Source organism: Adiantum capillus-veneris, chromosome 4 (genome assembly GCF_014529385.1).
Source record: "Adiantum capillus-veneris isolate H3 chromosome 4, ASM1452938v2, whole genome shotgun sequence".
NCBI classification, from domain to species: domain Eukaryota; kingdom Viridiplantae; phylum Streptophyta; class Polypodiopsida; order Polypodiales; family Pteridaceae; genus Adiantum; species Adiantum capillus-veneris.
The window spans coordinates 158,486,993-158,504,172 of record NC_140934.1 but is presented as its reverse complement, the minus strand read 5'-3'; the positions used below and the strand labels follow the sequence as shown (position 1 = coordinate 158,504,172).

The following is a 17,180-nucleotide window of genomic DNA, read 5'->3' as shown; positions in this document are numbered from 1 at the left end:
TATGATAGTAATTACAATAAGGCAGCAATGCAATCTTTTGCAACTTCGACATGACATAGTGGAGGAGACTACCGACATTGACTCCGTAAACTTTTCTTTCTTGCTGAACGGATGAAGTGTAATGCAAAGAAGGGAGAAGCATTTTTTAAGTGGAGATCTCTCTGGTTGTATTCAAATTGTGCCCATGTAATCATCCTTGAATGGCTTCATTGAATGGCTTCAATGAAATGTAACATTTTTTACTAGTTTAATCTTAATATCAAGTGTTTTCTCAATGTGCTCTCTCTCTCTCTCTCTCTCTCTCTCTCTCTCTCTCTCTCTCTCTCTCTCTCTCTCTCTCTCTCTCTCTCTCTCTCTTGTCAAAGAAGATAAGTATAAACGCTACTTATGGCTGAAAATCAACCCACCAAATGGTCAAGTCATGTTTGTGGCCGGCTGCTACATTCCTCACTATGACTCCAACTTTTATGCTCGCTTGAATATGGATAGAGATCAGCCCTTTGTTGAACTAGAGGAAGACATTGCTCATTACAAGGATCAAGGTGAAGTCATTGTTTTTGGAGACATGAATGCTCGCACAAATATGTTACAACACGACACACAACAAGTCGACATGCCGCATGTATCAAGAAGAGTGGATGACTCATACATGTATAATCGAAGTTCTAATGATGCAAAAGAAGTGGATCACTATGGAAAGTCACTTCTACATATGTGCAATAGTACCGGAATGCTCATTGCAAATGGTGTATCTCTATGGCAAGGCACCAATGACTTTACATGTAGAAAGCACAATGGTGCTAGCGTGATTGACTATATGTTGTTCTCAGAAGCCACTCTAGAATGCATACAAAGCTTTACACTTGGTGAATGGAATCCGGAATCGGATCATAGGATGTTATGTATTGACCTCAAGTGTGGTAAACGGCCCGAGCATGCAGCCTCCAATCATGATGTGAATCATTTGTACCTACGTCTAGACTTCAAACGAGCACTTATATATGCTGATATGGTGGACCAAATGTTAAGCATGATAGAGCATCAAGGGAGCCCAACATTAGAATGCAAGTGGAAAGTTTTCAAAGAAGTAATTTTCTCTTGTGCGAAGGAATGCTTTTCGGTGAAACACATGTCTTGCAAAAGGTCTAAGAAGGGTAGCACCAAGAAGAAATGGTTTGACATGGAATGTAGTCAAGCCCGAAAACACTTGCTAAGATTGGATGCAATCAAAGACAAGGAAGTTTACTTGGAATGTTCACACACATACAAAGCACTTGTTCAAAAGAAGAGGAGAAGGTGGGAAGTCGAAAAACAACTTCTTTTAGCACAAGAGAAAGCACATGCATGTGGCAAGTTTTGGCAAAATCTAAAAGGCAAGCGCGTTGAGAGCTTTGGTGACTTGACTCTTGAGGATATGTATATGCATTGTAAGAACCTCTATGAGCAACCCAATGTTGATAAGATGGAGGGTTGTAGCTCCCTTCCATTTATGTCTCCCTTCTTTACCATTGAAGATGTATGCCGCGCGCTTGAGAAACTTGCTACTCGCAAGGCAGGTGACCTTCAAGGTGTCAAGGCTGAAATGATTAAATGGACAAGCAAGAAAACACGATATTGGATATGCGATATGTTTAACCTTGCACTTCAGTATGGCATGCCTCATGATTGGAGTGCAAATTGGATCAAACCTTTGCACAAAGGAGGAGATGTAAACAATGTGAACAACTATCGCACTATAATGGTTGGTTCTTTGATGGCAAAGTTATTTGGATGTATCATGGAGATGAAGATAAGTGAATGGGCTGAAAAGAATGGCAAACGTGCGCTTGGCCAAGCAGGTTTTCGAAAGCATCATAGCACTATTGATCACCTTGTCACTCTTCGAGTTCTTATGGAAGCGTCTCGATTGAAAGGAAAAAAGTTGTATTGTTGCTTTGTGGATTTCAAGAAAGCTTTTGACATGGTACCGCGAGGAAATCTTTGGAGACGTATGCAAAGCCTTCAAGTGCCGAGAGAATTTATGCATGCAGTCTTTCGCATCTACCAAAAAGTGATATGTCGATTACGTATGGGAGATGGAATTTCAGAATTTTTTGCAAGCACTATTGGTGTCAAACAAGGATGCCCACTTTCCCCAACCCTCTTTGGGCTACTCATTGATGAATTGGAATACATGGTTCTTGATTTTATGCAGCAAGAAGGCATAGAAGAGGTTAAGATTGGAAATGCGGTGATCATGCTTTTGCTTTATGCCGATGATGTAGTGCTCTTGGCACATACCTTAGAAGATGCACAAAAGCTTATGAGTGTCTTGGAACGCTTTTGCCTACATAGCGGGCTGATCGTGAATGGATCCAAAACCAAGGTTATGCTTGTAAAGACCCTCAATGACAAAAATCCATGCATTGTATACAACAATGAGAAACTTGAAGTGGTAGATCACTTCAAGTACCTTGGCCTTGAGGTTCCATCCAATCATAAATGGAAGGATTGTGCAATGCGTCGCTTGGAAGCCGGAAAGAGGGCTTATTATGCATTTGAGAACATGTGCAATGCAGGAGAGATCAAGTGTTGGGCTCTCAAAAAGTACCTCTTTGACACATTGGTGACACCGGTGCTTCTTTATGGAGTGGAGGTGTGGGGTGGAAGCATTGGGAAGTCTACTTGGAAAGAGTTTGAGAATGTCCAAAAGCGTTTTCTCACCAACTTTCTCCAAGTCAAGACACAAACACCCTACATGCTCTTACTTCTTGAGTCCGGATCGCTTCCCATTGAGGTCTTGGGCATGGAAAGGGTTGTGGAGTACATGCGTAAGACACAACGTAGCCCTTTGCATCGACTTCCTAGAATCGCATATGAAGCAAGTCAAAAGGTTCAAAAGACATGCAAGAGCAAAATACTAAGTTCGGGGTGGATGCTTGATATCAAGAAATGGTTTGGAAGATGGGATGCATGTCACTTGGTCAAGGATGCGTCGATTGACTCCCAAGTTAATGAGGCCTTCTTACAACGCCAATGTATCATGGCTTGGGAGAAATCCGGAGGTTCTCGCTTCAGCCATTACACCACACACGTTGCCCCAAACTACAAATCTCTCTTCTTCTCGGAACGAGGTAACCGAACCCATTCCTACATCCTTGAGCCCATCCCGTTGAGTGCGATCCGCACCATTGCCTCCATTCGTCTTAGCTCCCATTCTCTACGCTGCGAGACAGGACGTTGGGGCACTGGCGAGGAGTGTCATCGACTTTGCACCTTATGCCCTCGTCAAGTGCGAGAGAGTGAGTACCACACACTACTTGAGTGCTCAAATTTTGACCACATTAGGTCCTCTTTTCCCCATATATTCAGCCATGAGCTCTCCCTACATACCTTCCTCTCCCAACCACGATGTGGACTCTCTATTGCGACGCTCATTTCAGCCATTTTTGAGCATCGAGAGTCACTTATGAACTCCACTCACACCACGTGACATGTTCATTTGGTCCCATAGGTCATATTTGACCTCCCAGGACGATAATAGAACTATCTATCTATCTCTCTCTCTCTCTCTCTCTCTCTCTCTCTCTCTCTCTCTTTGAGTATTCGAAACACATAGACAGATAGACAGTATCAATTTAGGGTATAATCAATGAATTACTAAGTACATTTGTAAGTAAAAATTCCGATGTGCTCAATGGGCTTAATTACATAGCTTGCATATATGGGACCAAAATATCCTCTAGGTAAAAATCGTGAAGATGCCCTTCAAACAAAGGTGGAGATATAGTAGTGTTGTATGGATTAAGTAAACCCTTGTGTAGTGTGTCATCAATCAACAAAGTGTTGAAAGAATCATAAGGTACATTGATCTTCTCAAAGGGCTTGTAGAAAAGTGGTACAGTAGGTTTAGTGGAAATGCCCCGCAATGGTAATACAATTTCTTTGACTATACAAAAAAGCCGATGAAGACCAGATAGTCAATTTCTTTCGCTGAATTTTAGTCAAATTACAAACTATGGAAACAAGGGGATTCAGGTTATGGGCCTGCATTGAAGACCAGATAGCCACCCTAAATCTTGGAATCAAAAAAATTCAAAAATTCCTTTGTGCCTGGTCAAATTAATTGGAGAACTCTGTATGTACACTGTACGGCTGTCGTAGGAGTAGCAATCCATTGAGATCCAAGATAATCAGTCTCTGCAATCATTGTGTGCATACATATAAGTAGTTAGAAATAAAAAAGCATTAATTATTTAAGTACAATGGATATTACCGGAACAACCATATCTACTTGAAGCAAGAGTCCATACTGGTCATTCCTAATGTTGACATTTTGCTGTTGAGTGTCGATGTTTCCTTGTGTATTGCCAAGCGTATCCACCTCTTGTGCTTGTGCAGTACATGACTCTTGTGTTTCCATGGCCGAATGGTTAACCTGTTATGTGGTCTGTTCCTGGCCTTGATTTGCAATATTGGCCTCCTCCCCTAGCACTCCCTTATTCTCCTCTGCTTCGACTAGAACCTCTGTTGCATTCTTCATCTCCGAGGAGCATTTTACATCTGTATTTTCAGGGGCTTGGTCTACTTCACATTGCTCAATTCCAGCTTCGGATTCAGCCGCTCCAACTGCAAAGTTTACCGGTGTCTTTTCCTCTAATATGGGGCCAGTTTGAGGAATTTGGTTTAAGGTGTTGGAAACTAGCCTGACTACCTCTTCACCGGTCATTGTTAAAGCTATAATATGGTCTTCGACAAAACTATCCTCTACATCTAAAATTCTTGGGGTTGAAAGAGATAGTAGACGTTGAATCATTGAAGCGCGGTACCTTTGTAAATATTCTATTGTATAATTTTCCAGAGCATTCTGCAAAATAAGGTTGACATGTGGTCAATACTTTAATTAATAATAGCACTAATGTTGGACCATACCATTACAAGAAAATACCTTTGACATGAATGGATGAAGAGCAAAAAAACTCTGGAGTATATACTCTGCATGGAGAAGACATCTCCAACCGCCCGCAGGAATTTGGATCTGTCTGATTAGGCACTTTGACAGCTTTAAAGGTGGACTTGTACAGTTCATGATTTCCACAGAGTTTTCCATAGACATGAAGTAATCTTTTTATACATATGTAAACAATGAAGGTTATTTATTATTAACAATATTCAAGACATCAACCATTCCCCAAATAAACACTAAAGGTTTTATCAACACTTACACTCTTATCTCTGAATGTGTTGCTTGTATGGAGTTGATAGTCCATACCACTTGCTTGTCCAATTCTATACATACAAGGCTCCAATAATTTGCTGATTCATATGGCAACACCAGTGATGTCACCTGGAGAATCGGACAGTGTATAAACCATCCCTCCAATGTGCCATTTGGGGTGTTCTTTATTCGGAGTGGCACAGACATTGGTGGATCTAAAATAAAAATTTCATTTTGGGTTTCTTGAGGGAGCTAGCTCTTTATTAAGCTACAATCACAAACAAGGATTTAATTAGAGGCCAAGTACCAACAAAGAAAGATCTTAAAGGTAGAGATGAGCACTTACTTTAGGCATACATAAACTATAGTGTCGCTAATTTGTGCATTTGGATCTTTCAATATCCCAATATCAACACAGTCCAGTGCTAATTGCCTATTGTCATCAGCAAGGGAAATGCTTGCTAACAGTCCCTCTGTCATGGAGTGTAATACATCATTATTTCTTTCATTTAGCTATGTGGTAACTTGCCCATAAGTTCTCCTCTGGGCCTCTTCATCAGCTGTAGCAGACTGTATACTCTTTAAATTCTCTGCTTCAGAGAGTTGTCTTTCTTCTTGCTCAGCTCTGGCTCTTGTGTTCACCTCATGAGTAACCTCATGAATCTTAACCCCTTGAGCTCGCCGGCCTCGTGGTATTAGCAGTATATCTTTCATTTTGGGATCAATAAACTCATTAGGGATAAGGAGCTTATCGTATCTCCAGTGCACTCTCTTAAGAGTCTCACTGTCCTTGTCCATTATTGTCCAACGGTGAGCATGAGCAGCAACAAGAGTAATATCATTAAAATACTCCAAAAGAAAAACTTCTGCTGCTTCTTGAAGACACAACAGGGCAACTACCTTCCACCTCATTGTACCAGCACATGCTTCCTCACAGATTTATCTTGCTGCTCTTTGAAAAGGAAGTTTAGGGACACACAGCTCAATACATTTCTGAGCTTTCCTGATCTCCCTAAATAAAGCCATGTTTCTTTGAATATTCTTCATTCTTGGGCCCTTCAATATCTTCATTGGTTTACCTGAAGTTTTCTTCTTACTAGTAGACCTTCCACCTGCTTTCTTTGCAAGCCCTGGTCCTTTCCCTACCTTCCTTGCTGTTGCCTTGGTTCTTGCCATTACACTGAAAGAGAAAAAAGCAGAGATTCTCTCTCTCTCTCTCTCTCTCTCTCTCTCTCTCTCTCTCTCTCTCTCTCTCTCTCTCTCTCTCTCTCTCTCTCTCTCTCTCTCTCTCTCTCTCTCTCTCTCTCTCTCTCTCTCTCTCTCTCTCTCTCTCTCTCTCTCCCCTTTTTCTGGGATCACGGCGCGCAGGCTCAGATCTGACATGGGTTAATAGCCTACTGCACGTCGTGATCCACAAGGGGAATTCTCTCTCTCCTTAACTCTCTCTCTCTCTCTCTCATTCTCTTTCTCTCTCTCACTCTCATTCTCTCTCTCTCTCTCTCTCTCTCTCTCTCTCTCTCTCTCTCTCTCTCTCTTTCTCTCTTTCTTCCCTCCCTCTCTATCTCCTTATCTCTCTCTCTCTCTCTCTCTCTCTCTCTCTCTCTCTCTCTCTCTCTCTCTCTCTCTCTCTCTCTCTCTCTCTCTCTCTCTCTCTCTCTCTCCCCCTCACCACCCCGTTTTTTGTGGATCAGGGCGTGTGGGTTCGTCTTCAAGCCAAGCTTCTAGCTGTCCGCGCGCCGCGATCCACAAGAGTATTGAAAAACATTTGTAGTATACTCTCTCTCTCTCTCTCTCTCTCTCTCTCTCTCTCTCTCTCTCTCTCTCTCTCTCTCTCTCTCTCTTTGTATGGATCACGGTGCGCGTACACAAATGCAAGCAAAGAGAACACTCTACAGCGCACCGTGATCCACTTTATGAAATCCCTCTCCTTGTCTTTCTTTGTCTCTGCCTCTTCTTCTTTCAAACCAATCAAAATTTCAAAAATACTATCTCTAACACTCTCTCCATCGATCTCTCTCATTCTTTAGCTTCCAAACCTAACAGACTATCAGCAAATATAGCTCTCTCACTCTCTCTCTCTCTCTCTCTCTCTCTCTCTCTCTCTCTCTCTCTCTCTCTCTCTCTCTCTCTCTCTCTCTCTCTCTGTTTTTATCTATTTTTGGCTCTTCATCTACAAAAATCACCATGGAAATACCTTTCTATGAGGAATTCAAATGGACAGAAACGCGTGTACGAGCCTTGCGACTTGGTTTCAGAGGATATCTTGGTTGTATGTGTCCTCTCTGTCTCTTTCTATCGCTCACAGAGGTTGACTTTTGAGTTAGCTATCTCCTTCTCCTTCTCGCAGAGGTCGTCTATGCAGGCTTTTTCTCTCTCTCCCTGTCTCTCTTTGTATTTCACTATATCTCTCTCTCTCTCTCTCTCTCTCTCTCTCTCTCTCTCTCTCTCTCTCTCACTCTCTCTTATCATGAAATCAAGTGCACATTGTTACTATAAATGTACACATTTTTTTGGGTAGTTAAAAATTGCTTTATTGGTCGTACCGCATATTAAATGCATGTCCTTGTAACATGCATTCAATACATGCGGCTCGCATCGTAGAAAACGCAACGGTAATATCTATTATTGCATGCAAAAGGGCAGACGAGAGAGAGAGAATAACGAGAGAGAGAGAGAGAGAGAGAGAGAGAGAGAGAGAGAGAGAGAGAGAGAGAGAGAGAGAGAGGGAGATAGAGAGAAGGAGGGAGAGAAAGAAGGATTAACTGGTGTGCACAAGCTTATTACAGACCTTGAAAGAGATAGATATAAAGCTTCTAGAGACAGAGAGAGAAAGTGAGGAAGGGAAAAAGAGTTAACTAAGAAGGCCTCTGCTTCCTTCAAGGTGCAGAAATCAGAAGCTTGAAGACTCCAAACTACATTCCCAGTCCAAAACCTCTACTCCAACAACAATGTCTAGTCTTGGCAAAGGTAAAGCAAATCCCTTCAGTTTTACTATGTATTTAGTTTAGTTGTGTTCTGTAAGTGTGCTTCAAAATGTGAAAGAACATTTGACCTTTCAAGTTCCATAATTAGATCACGGCGCGCCAGTTACATTATAAAGATGAGTTTATATACTCCGCGTGCTGTTATCCACTTCTCATATTTACAAAGGGATTTTTTGTATTAGTATATTGTAGGTATTCAATTTATAAAGGCCTGCAAAGTGGATCACGGCGCGCGAGGAGTGTTTTCAACGTTAATTTACATATTCCGCGCACCGTGATCCTCTTTTGACTTATACATAGCAATCAACTGAAAGTACAATTTTTGTATTACTATATTGTAGGTATTCAATTTATAAAGGCCTGCAAAGTGGATCACGGTGCAAGAGGAGTGTTTTCAACGTTAATTTACATATTCCGCGCGCCGTGATCCTCTTTTGACTTTGTACATAGCAATCTGCTGAAAGTACAATTGCTTTTATGTATTTGTAGCTATTCTATTTTTTGAAAGCCAACCAAGTGGATCACGGCACGCCTATAGTTCTATGGATATTTATTTCTGTACTCTTCGCGCCATGATCCACTTGTATGGCTTTTACTCCTCACATATATAACCCAGTTTTGCCTAGTTTTGCATTTAATCCATAATAATCATCTTATTTTATTGACTACTTGATTAGTTGGTAACAATTTTGGGATACCTAATTATAGTTTGTTCAAAACTTATATGATCATTTGGTGCTCTTCTTTTTGTATATACTCATTAAAACTTATATTTGTGATTATGAAATAAATGGCAGGTTTCAGATCACATAGGAGGAAGAGGCAGAAAATTAATCCCGAGCGCATTGGTGGCCAAGAAAACTTTCCAAGAAGACGGTCGAAGCTATTGAAAACATCAATGAAGAGGAATGTAGACTTCATAGAACCCATTGATATAACTGCTGCAGAGCCTGCCAGTAGTTTGGAGGAGCCAACTGTAGGTTTGGACGAGCCTGATACTGACCCATCTGTAGAATTGGAGTCCCCTTCTACTCCAAAAGTTATTGTACCCAACTCACTTAAGAGAGAAGTGGATTTCTCAACACCTACTTTGCAGAGTGCCCAATGTATTGCAACAATCCAAAAGAAAAAAGAGACTGTTATTTATAAAGACCCTAAAATGATTGATGAAAGGCTTTTAGATTTTGCAGTTACTTCTGGGACTAGTGATAAGTTTGATTTGGTCTCCTGCATGTTTAATGCTCCATTTAATCTTGATGTGTTCATAGCTGAACAAAGTGAACACTTGAAGCTGGAACGAGAGAAGTTTGATCTTCACACTCAAAAGGGCAGGTTTATGGTTGGTGAAATGGTGGTAGTCCATTTAAAGGACTGTGATCCTAAAAGACAATCTTACAAGAAGTATAATCAGCTGCCTCTTATGTACAGGCCCCATTGGTGCAGCTTACATGAACGGGAGTGCAAGCTGATTCAAGAGTCCTTTGGATTTCTAATATTTTTAAATGGATTATTTACAACTCTTATGAAAGATCCTAAGGAGGTCATGGAGGAACGAGATTTACCAGTAGATGAAAAAGAGGAAAATAATGAGGAATATATTGAAGTGATAGAGATAGAGGAGTCCATTGATCTTGAAGAAGAAGCAAAAGAGGTGAAACGAAGCAATCTTCTCTCAGTGAAAACCTCAGATATCAAGCTCCCTCTAGATGTGTCAGGTTTCAATGAGCGGCAAGCCACCTTAATGCTACTAGGAGTGCCAGAGTTTAAATTTGGAGATAGGTCCTACATTTTCCTCCATGATATACAAAGTACTTTTTGTTTGCGGGAGGACATTGCACTGGCCACTATTTCCAAGTATCAGGAGGAGAGGAATGGATTTGTCTCAGATGACAGTAGTGATGACAAGGCAATGGAGATCTCCAGTAACCCACTGGGCTGTCTTAAACTCTGCTTTGAAAAGGTAGAAAAGTATAAAGAAACCCTTCCTGATGAAGCCACATTTCAAGCTATTCGAAATAATCTTAAGCCATCAACTAGTAAACAGGATATCGAGGATTGGTTTAAGCGCCCAGCGCAGGAGTCAACCGGATCAGTTAACCTATGGAAGGATGAGCTTTTTTTGCAACATGAGAGTTTCATGGTATAAATTCCTACCCCTTCCCCCCCCCCCCCCCCCCCCCCAATCTCTGTTTGTCTCTCTCTCTCTCACATACACAAACACTTCTTTTGTTTACAGTCATGGATTGCTGAAAAGGACGACTTTCTTCGTCGTCGAAGAAGACAGTCCTGTGGTAGGGATGCAGCTCTAGGACAATATCTTCCTAATTTATGTGAGGCACCCATCCTAATCTTCCACAACGGAATGTCACAAGAGGGGAAAACTGCAACCTATGCTTTCAAGACATTATCTCGCTTCTTAGGTGGTCCAATGCTGCCACAAAATGCTGACAAAGTAATCCTCGTCTCAACAAGATTTTTGGGAGAGAATGTTTTGGTTACTCGCCAGGATATACTGGGGGCCGTGCAACGTATTACTACACATACACAGCAACGACATTATCTTTAGGGAAAGAAAACCCTACTGAACTCTTAGAGTATGGCAAACATTTAATGATCAGATACAAGGGCGAGATTCCAAATGATATTTGCAAATCATCAAAATGTCAAAATAGCTGTGGTACATATTGAATTTAATTCTACAGGAATTTGGGGTACATCGATCGCCTAAACTCGAACTCTCTTGTTCCATCAATGATTGGCATATTGCATTGTCTCTCTTCACCTGGTTTGATATTTGCAAATCATCAAAATGTCGAAATAGTTGTGGTACATATTGAATTTAATTCTACAGGAATTTGGGGTACATCAATCATCTAAACTCGAACTCTCTTGTTCCATCAATGATTGGCATATTGCATTGTCTCTCTTCACATGGTTTGACTTTCAAGAGCACTTGAGTTGTTGAATGTGTCTACTCGCTTTCTTTTCCGAATTTGCAAATGTCTGATTGCATGTACGGCTGTTGAAGAGGCGAATACTTGCTTTTGTTGCATGCGATGAATGATTCTGCGATAAAACCACTGAAATAACTCCTTTAGACTGTTTGCCTTATTTTGAGAGCCTCCATGTTGTGTATGTCTGAAGTAGGCATTTCTAGCCAAGTAAGGAGACTTCTCCAGGCCCTGGGTGTTCCATATACCTGGATTCCCATACTTTTGGATGAAGTATGGCAAATGATTAAAAATAATGTGCTGCAAAAGAAGAAATTTATTTAGAAATTTAAACACACACTTAGTACTAAGACTATATGAGGCGCTTTGAATTACCATGTAATGAGTGATTTGAGTGTCAGTCCATGCTGTCTTGAAGGATTTTTTTAGTAGCTGAAGCTTCTGTTTAAACTGGCTGAGATTATCCTGCGACCAATCATCATTCTCACACATTTGAAATAATATGTCGATGGAACGCCACACATCACCCTTTGCATTAAGCTTTTCCAGTGCATATACTCAACTTTGCTAATGTAGGTAGAGTGATATACTCTCCCTCGCTTTGTTAGCTTCACATCTTTCATACCTTGAGGTTTAGATAGAAAACGACGTTCCTTGACCCCACCTATGGATGGTTTTCAGGGTACATCTTTCTCATTGGTTGACCTTTTTTTGTCCCGCTGTATTTTCACATTGCCCCCATGTAGACCAATATCTGACAAAAGTAGTTCCAAAGCCTCTAGAACGACTTGTCGTTCAGATGACTTTTTTATTTTCCAAGCAAACCCAATGTACAGATATACCAACTTCTCTACAATTAGGTAGAGAGCATGCATTGTACAAATATGGACATTAACAAGTGGTATATTCAGAACTGGTCGGAAATTAGAGTCTTCATTGTGGCGAATAGGAGCCTTTTGCCACCACTTTGGGTCCATCACTTTTGCAAGTTCCATGAAATACAAGCATGGAGACTTTGCCATGGCACCCATTCCACAATTATACATACACTTCAATGTTTTGAGGTCACCTGCAAGATTCCATTGAATTTGAAAGTCTCCTCTCCCATCTACAGCCAATACCTCTCCTCGATTCATTTGCCTATCAATGATATCTGGAATAGGAGTTTGATGGAACACCCAAAATAAAATGTCATGGTCTTCTTTCTTTACCTGCAAGATCAATCCTTATGAGATACAAAAATTAAATCTAACATTTAGGTACAATAGAGGACTTGCTAGAGCTCCAAAATTGGAGATAACTGGATTACCTGAAATGTACCAAGCCACCATATGTTTGTTTCTGATTGAACACTGAAGTATGAAGGGTCATTAGTGGGACACTTGGAAAGGGCCCTATTCATTAATGTGATTGTAACTCACTCTAGCTTCTTCTCTTTAAGAATCTCACACTCATCTAGCTTCAAAACAAAATGTAGAACGCCACCTGTCTCTTTGAATGTGATATTGTAGAACTCTACCATTCTAGTTTGCAGCAAAGTGAGGTCCATGAAGATATTGTTGTACTCATCATAAGTGACAGTAGTTCCCTGTGAGCTATAAATATCTTGAATATGAAATGGACATCCAATGAAGTCTGTCTGTTCATTATTGAGCTGTAGTCTTTCCTTCCAAACACTTGTAGCTGTTGGTAAAAGATTAGATTTTATTCCCTTCTTCACAAACATGGAAGAGATAGATTGTTGAATAGTTAAGTAACCTCTTTTACTAACTCCAAGGGAGTCCAATGTACCCTGTATATGCTTGGCAGGCACTGCATTCTTTGAAATAAATCTGTCAACGACATCTCGTTGCAAAACCTTAAACTTTTTGTCATGCATGATATCCTTTGCAAGACCACTAGTTATCAATGGCTTTAAGCGCTTTCTTACATTGGCCGTCGGGTCTATGTTTTCGTTGTCTGGATAGATGGAATCTCTACAAAGAAAACATAACTAACATAAACAAACACTTAGATTAATTTATATTAATTAGACAGTTTACAATGCTCACCTCAATGCTTGGATTATTTTCTTAAGGCCGCCAGAGCCTACCTTCAACATTTCAAGATTCCGTAGTTTCTTCTTTCGTACACGAGTGTCTAACATTGTCTCCTTGTTTTGTAATGATCGTACCTTTGTTCGCAAGACCTGTGATTCTTGAGTGCACTGCATTAAAGTCTTTTGGTCCTCATGATGCAAGTTTGAAAGTCTTTGAATCTCATTTGCTTGGTGCTTCACCATGTCTTTATAATTTTCTGATTTGTTGTTTAGAGCTTTACAGTAGCCAAGAAATCCATTCTCTCCATTACCTGCAAATCTCATAAGTTAGTGGGATTTGAAAATACTGGGAAAGCATTTGTCATTGGATTCAATGGATAGAGTGAGCCTTTTGTCCAAATATCTAAGTGTTTTGCTCCCTCTCCATTGAGTCTCTCTGTCATGAGCGGTGTCACTTTGATGTTAGTTTTGCCTCGCTTACACAGTGGCGTATATTGGGGATCCAGGTCAATGTGTAGATGATAGAAGGGTCTCTTAAGGAGGACATTTGTCGGGGTGGAAGAAGAAGCCATGTGTGCAACAGGGCAAGAAAGGGAGGATTTCTTTAAGGTCAACGCACAAACAGTGCGAGAGTAAGGAGAGAGCAGGTTTGGAAGGATATTTCCTTTACTCATACATTCCATGTGCAGGAAACTCCCTCCAATTCTAGGACGTTCACTAAATGCAACTGAAAACGATTTATTCTTCAATCATCACGATCGTTATGACATTGTGGCAAGAATCTACTTGTAAGTACACTTTTCGAATGGTTATTCCAACTTTACATTTGCTTTTACCACACCTATTTTCTAGAGAGAGAAATTCTAAATTCTAAATTTCTTAGAAGGCCCTCCAAATGACCTCCAAAATTTCCTAATGGGTAAGTCGCGATATGATGCTTTTGCTAGAAATGCATGTTGCTCTCTCTTTTTTGGTCAAAGGAGAAGAAAGGCATATGATTGGTTTTGTGGCTTGGCGTATGGTTGGTTTCAAAAAAGATGGATGCACACAATTTTTGTTGGGGTTATGGATGTGCATGGAATGTGGATATGTACGGTTGGTTGTATGCAAAATCATGTACAAATTGTTGATTACAGCTGGATATTAGTTTTTGAGGTACATTTTCTTGGTTGGTTTGTGGCTAGTTGGATGCGATGTATGGCTTGCCGTTTTGCAGTTGGATATGATGTGAGGTTGGTGGATGTGCCTTATGGATGACTTTCCAATCAGATTTGGTTTATGGCTTGCTGATTATAGATGTTGATTGTGGTCGACTTTCTAGCTGATTTGCTATATTGATTTATGGCTGGTTGGATTTGGTTTATGGCTTAAGTTTCGCTTCATGGATATGGTTTACGGTTGGTCTTTTAGCTTGATATGGATTATGGCTTCTTGTTTAAGAGCTGCATATAGTGTATGGGTGTCTTTAGTTCTGGATACAAACAACCACAATCCTATGTAAATGTTGGGCTCTTTGATTGTTTACAATGGTTTTTTTATCAATGTTGAAGCACACAAGTTTTTGTGACACTTAACCCCAAGATCTAAGACATTGCTGCCATAAGGATTGAGATGGTAGCTTTGAGGTAGGTATGTGGTCAATCATATCATAACCGAAATGTTTGTATGCAATACCCAATGGAAAACAACAAGGTGAGAGAGCCTTGAAACATTCAAGAAGTCCAATATCTGCAAAGCGCTCACGCAAATTTGCAATTATAAATTGTGAAAATTGTATTTGAAAAGCTATAGCAAGCTCCAAATTCTTACCAAATTTTTCTCTTCTAATCTCCATAGACTTCTAAGTCCAATTACAACGGTAACATCAAAAAATGTACTTTGGAATATCTTTGACAAAGTAGCACTTCATGTTAGCCATAAAATGCAAACTATACATAAATTGAAAATCATGAACTTTGTCAAACAAAGTAGAGCTATGCTCTTTCAAAAATATCAGCAATGGCTCAAGAGACTCACAAACTTTATGAATGAATAGAACTCTACTTAACCACCGAACTTTATGAATGCGACTCATTTGAAGAACTGCACATCCAAACTCTCTCTCTAGCTCAGTCAATTTAGCACTTTTATTGGAACTCTTACTAAAGGTAGAGGTAGTTTCATTAAAAATTTGGTCAATCAATTGCGCATAAGCACTTACTTTCACAGCATATACTAAACATAAGCTAGCACGATGGGCAATGCAATGGATAGAGGTCATGAATGGATTCTCTCATTTAAAACGAGTAGTGACCCCATTCAATCGGCCAACCATCACCGAGGCACCATCTGTGCCAATGCAAATCATATTAGACCTTTCTAAATGCATCTCTCCCAAAAAGAAATCCGCATGCTCATGCAAGTGTTGAGAAATGCCCTCCTCGACCTTTAACAATCCCAAAAAGACAGTCACAGGTTCTTAGTCCTCAATAAATGATGCATACACAATCATGTGTTGATCACAACTAATATCTATGGACTCATCTATCATTGAAGCTTAAGACGTTTTAGAATCTTTCTTAAAATATCTTCGCTAATGTAATGAAGAGCTGCAACCCTTATCATTTTGATAGAGATCTCTCACTAGATATGAACAATCACACACTTCCAATAAATCCAAAGTAGAGGTAGACTTACTAAAAGCCAAATCCTCTTTGGTAACATGATAGGTTGCAGCAAAAAGATGCTTTGTACTCACCATCGCCATGTATTGACGCTTTTGTACACCATCTACTATGCTCACCTTGTTCTTACTACACATATAATGAGCATCTTGATGAGCTCTTGTACCTGCATGCTCAAGAAATGCACTATGTTGTATGTTAATGGAACCATTTTTTCCAAATTCACTTCTGCAATTTTTTACCTGTTTGCAATATTTGCAAAAAATTATTGCACTTACAGACTCAAAGTCTGTCCATTCAAAAGCACCCTTGCTTCCAACCCATGTAGGATTTCATGCAAGCCTACGTAGGGCTTTTTGACTTTTAGAATCCTTCTCACCATTTAATGCATTGTTGCTTGCTTGCATGCTACTACTCTCATGTGCTTGAACCTCCACCTCTTCTCAACATGAGTGTCATCCCTAGTACGACGCTTCCTCTTTGGTCACTTCATAGGGGGATGCTCTTTAGTGAATCTTGGTATAGACCACAAAGTCCTCTGAGACATGATAGCCTTAAAAAAATATGTTAATACAAAAATCATGTGCACGTGTGTGTCTTGGAAGCATCAAAAATTGATGTTCTTTGTGAATATGTGTGTGTGTTGCAGAATTACCTCTTGGCTAATAAGGCTTTTGATGCTAGTGGCGCTCCAACGGGCTAATGGTTACCAAACTACTTGCACATATTCAGCTCAAAAAGATTCAAATGAAATCTAGTCATGTACTAAGCAACAAGTCCTTGCTTCACATATATACCTAGACAAATTGGGGGGAAGCCCAAATTCACCATAATTGAATAGTGCAGTTAAAAAACTTATGCCAATAAACCATAAGACTATAAAACCATCAGCTCCATCATGCTAACAAAAAGAACATCTTTGCATAAGCTACTATGCTAGTAGAAAACTTCCTAATCATAAGCTGGTTATAGGCCACTTCAAGAACATATTTTAATTGCTTGACACAAATTTTCAAAAAGTCCAAACACTTTCAAACACCCCATACACTTTTTGAAATTGCTTGAAGATTTAAGTAGGGACTCCATCCATCACTTTTTGTGGAGATGGATCCTCGGATTGCAACAAATGTGTTAAAGGCAAATATAGAAAACATATATTTCTCTCAGCTATCTGGTGTGCATGTGATGAAGACGAATCCTTTCTGCAACAAGCACCGAGACAAGTATGTGAGCCATTCAACTTTGTTAGTATGACTCCTCCTTATGAAGCAAGCATAAGATCAAAGAAACTAAAGGTGATCCTCCAAAAATTTCGATGTGGTCTATGATGGAATTACAAATTGGTTG

At 40.0% G+C, this 17,180-nt stretch overlaps 1 pseudogene; it reads right to left on the bottom strand.

The window, feature by feature from the left end:
* Positions 1–15,034: 15,034 nt before the first annotated feature.
* On the bottom strand, positions 15,035–16,380 carry LOC147460221 (uncharacterized; annotated as a pseudogene).
* Between the last annotated feature and the right edge of the window lie 800 nt (positions 16,381–17,180).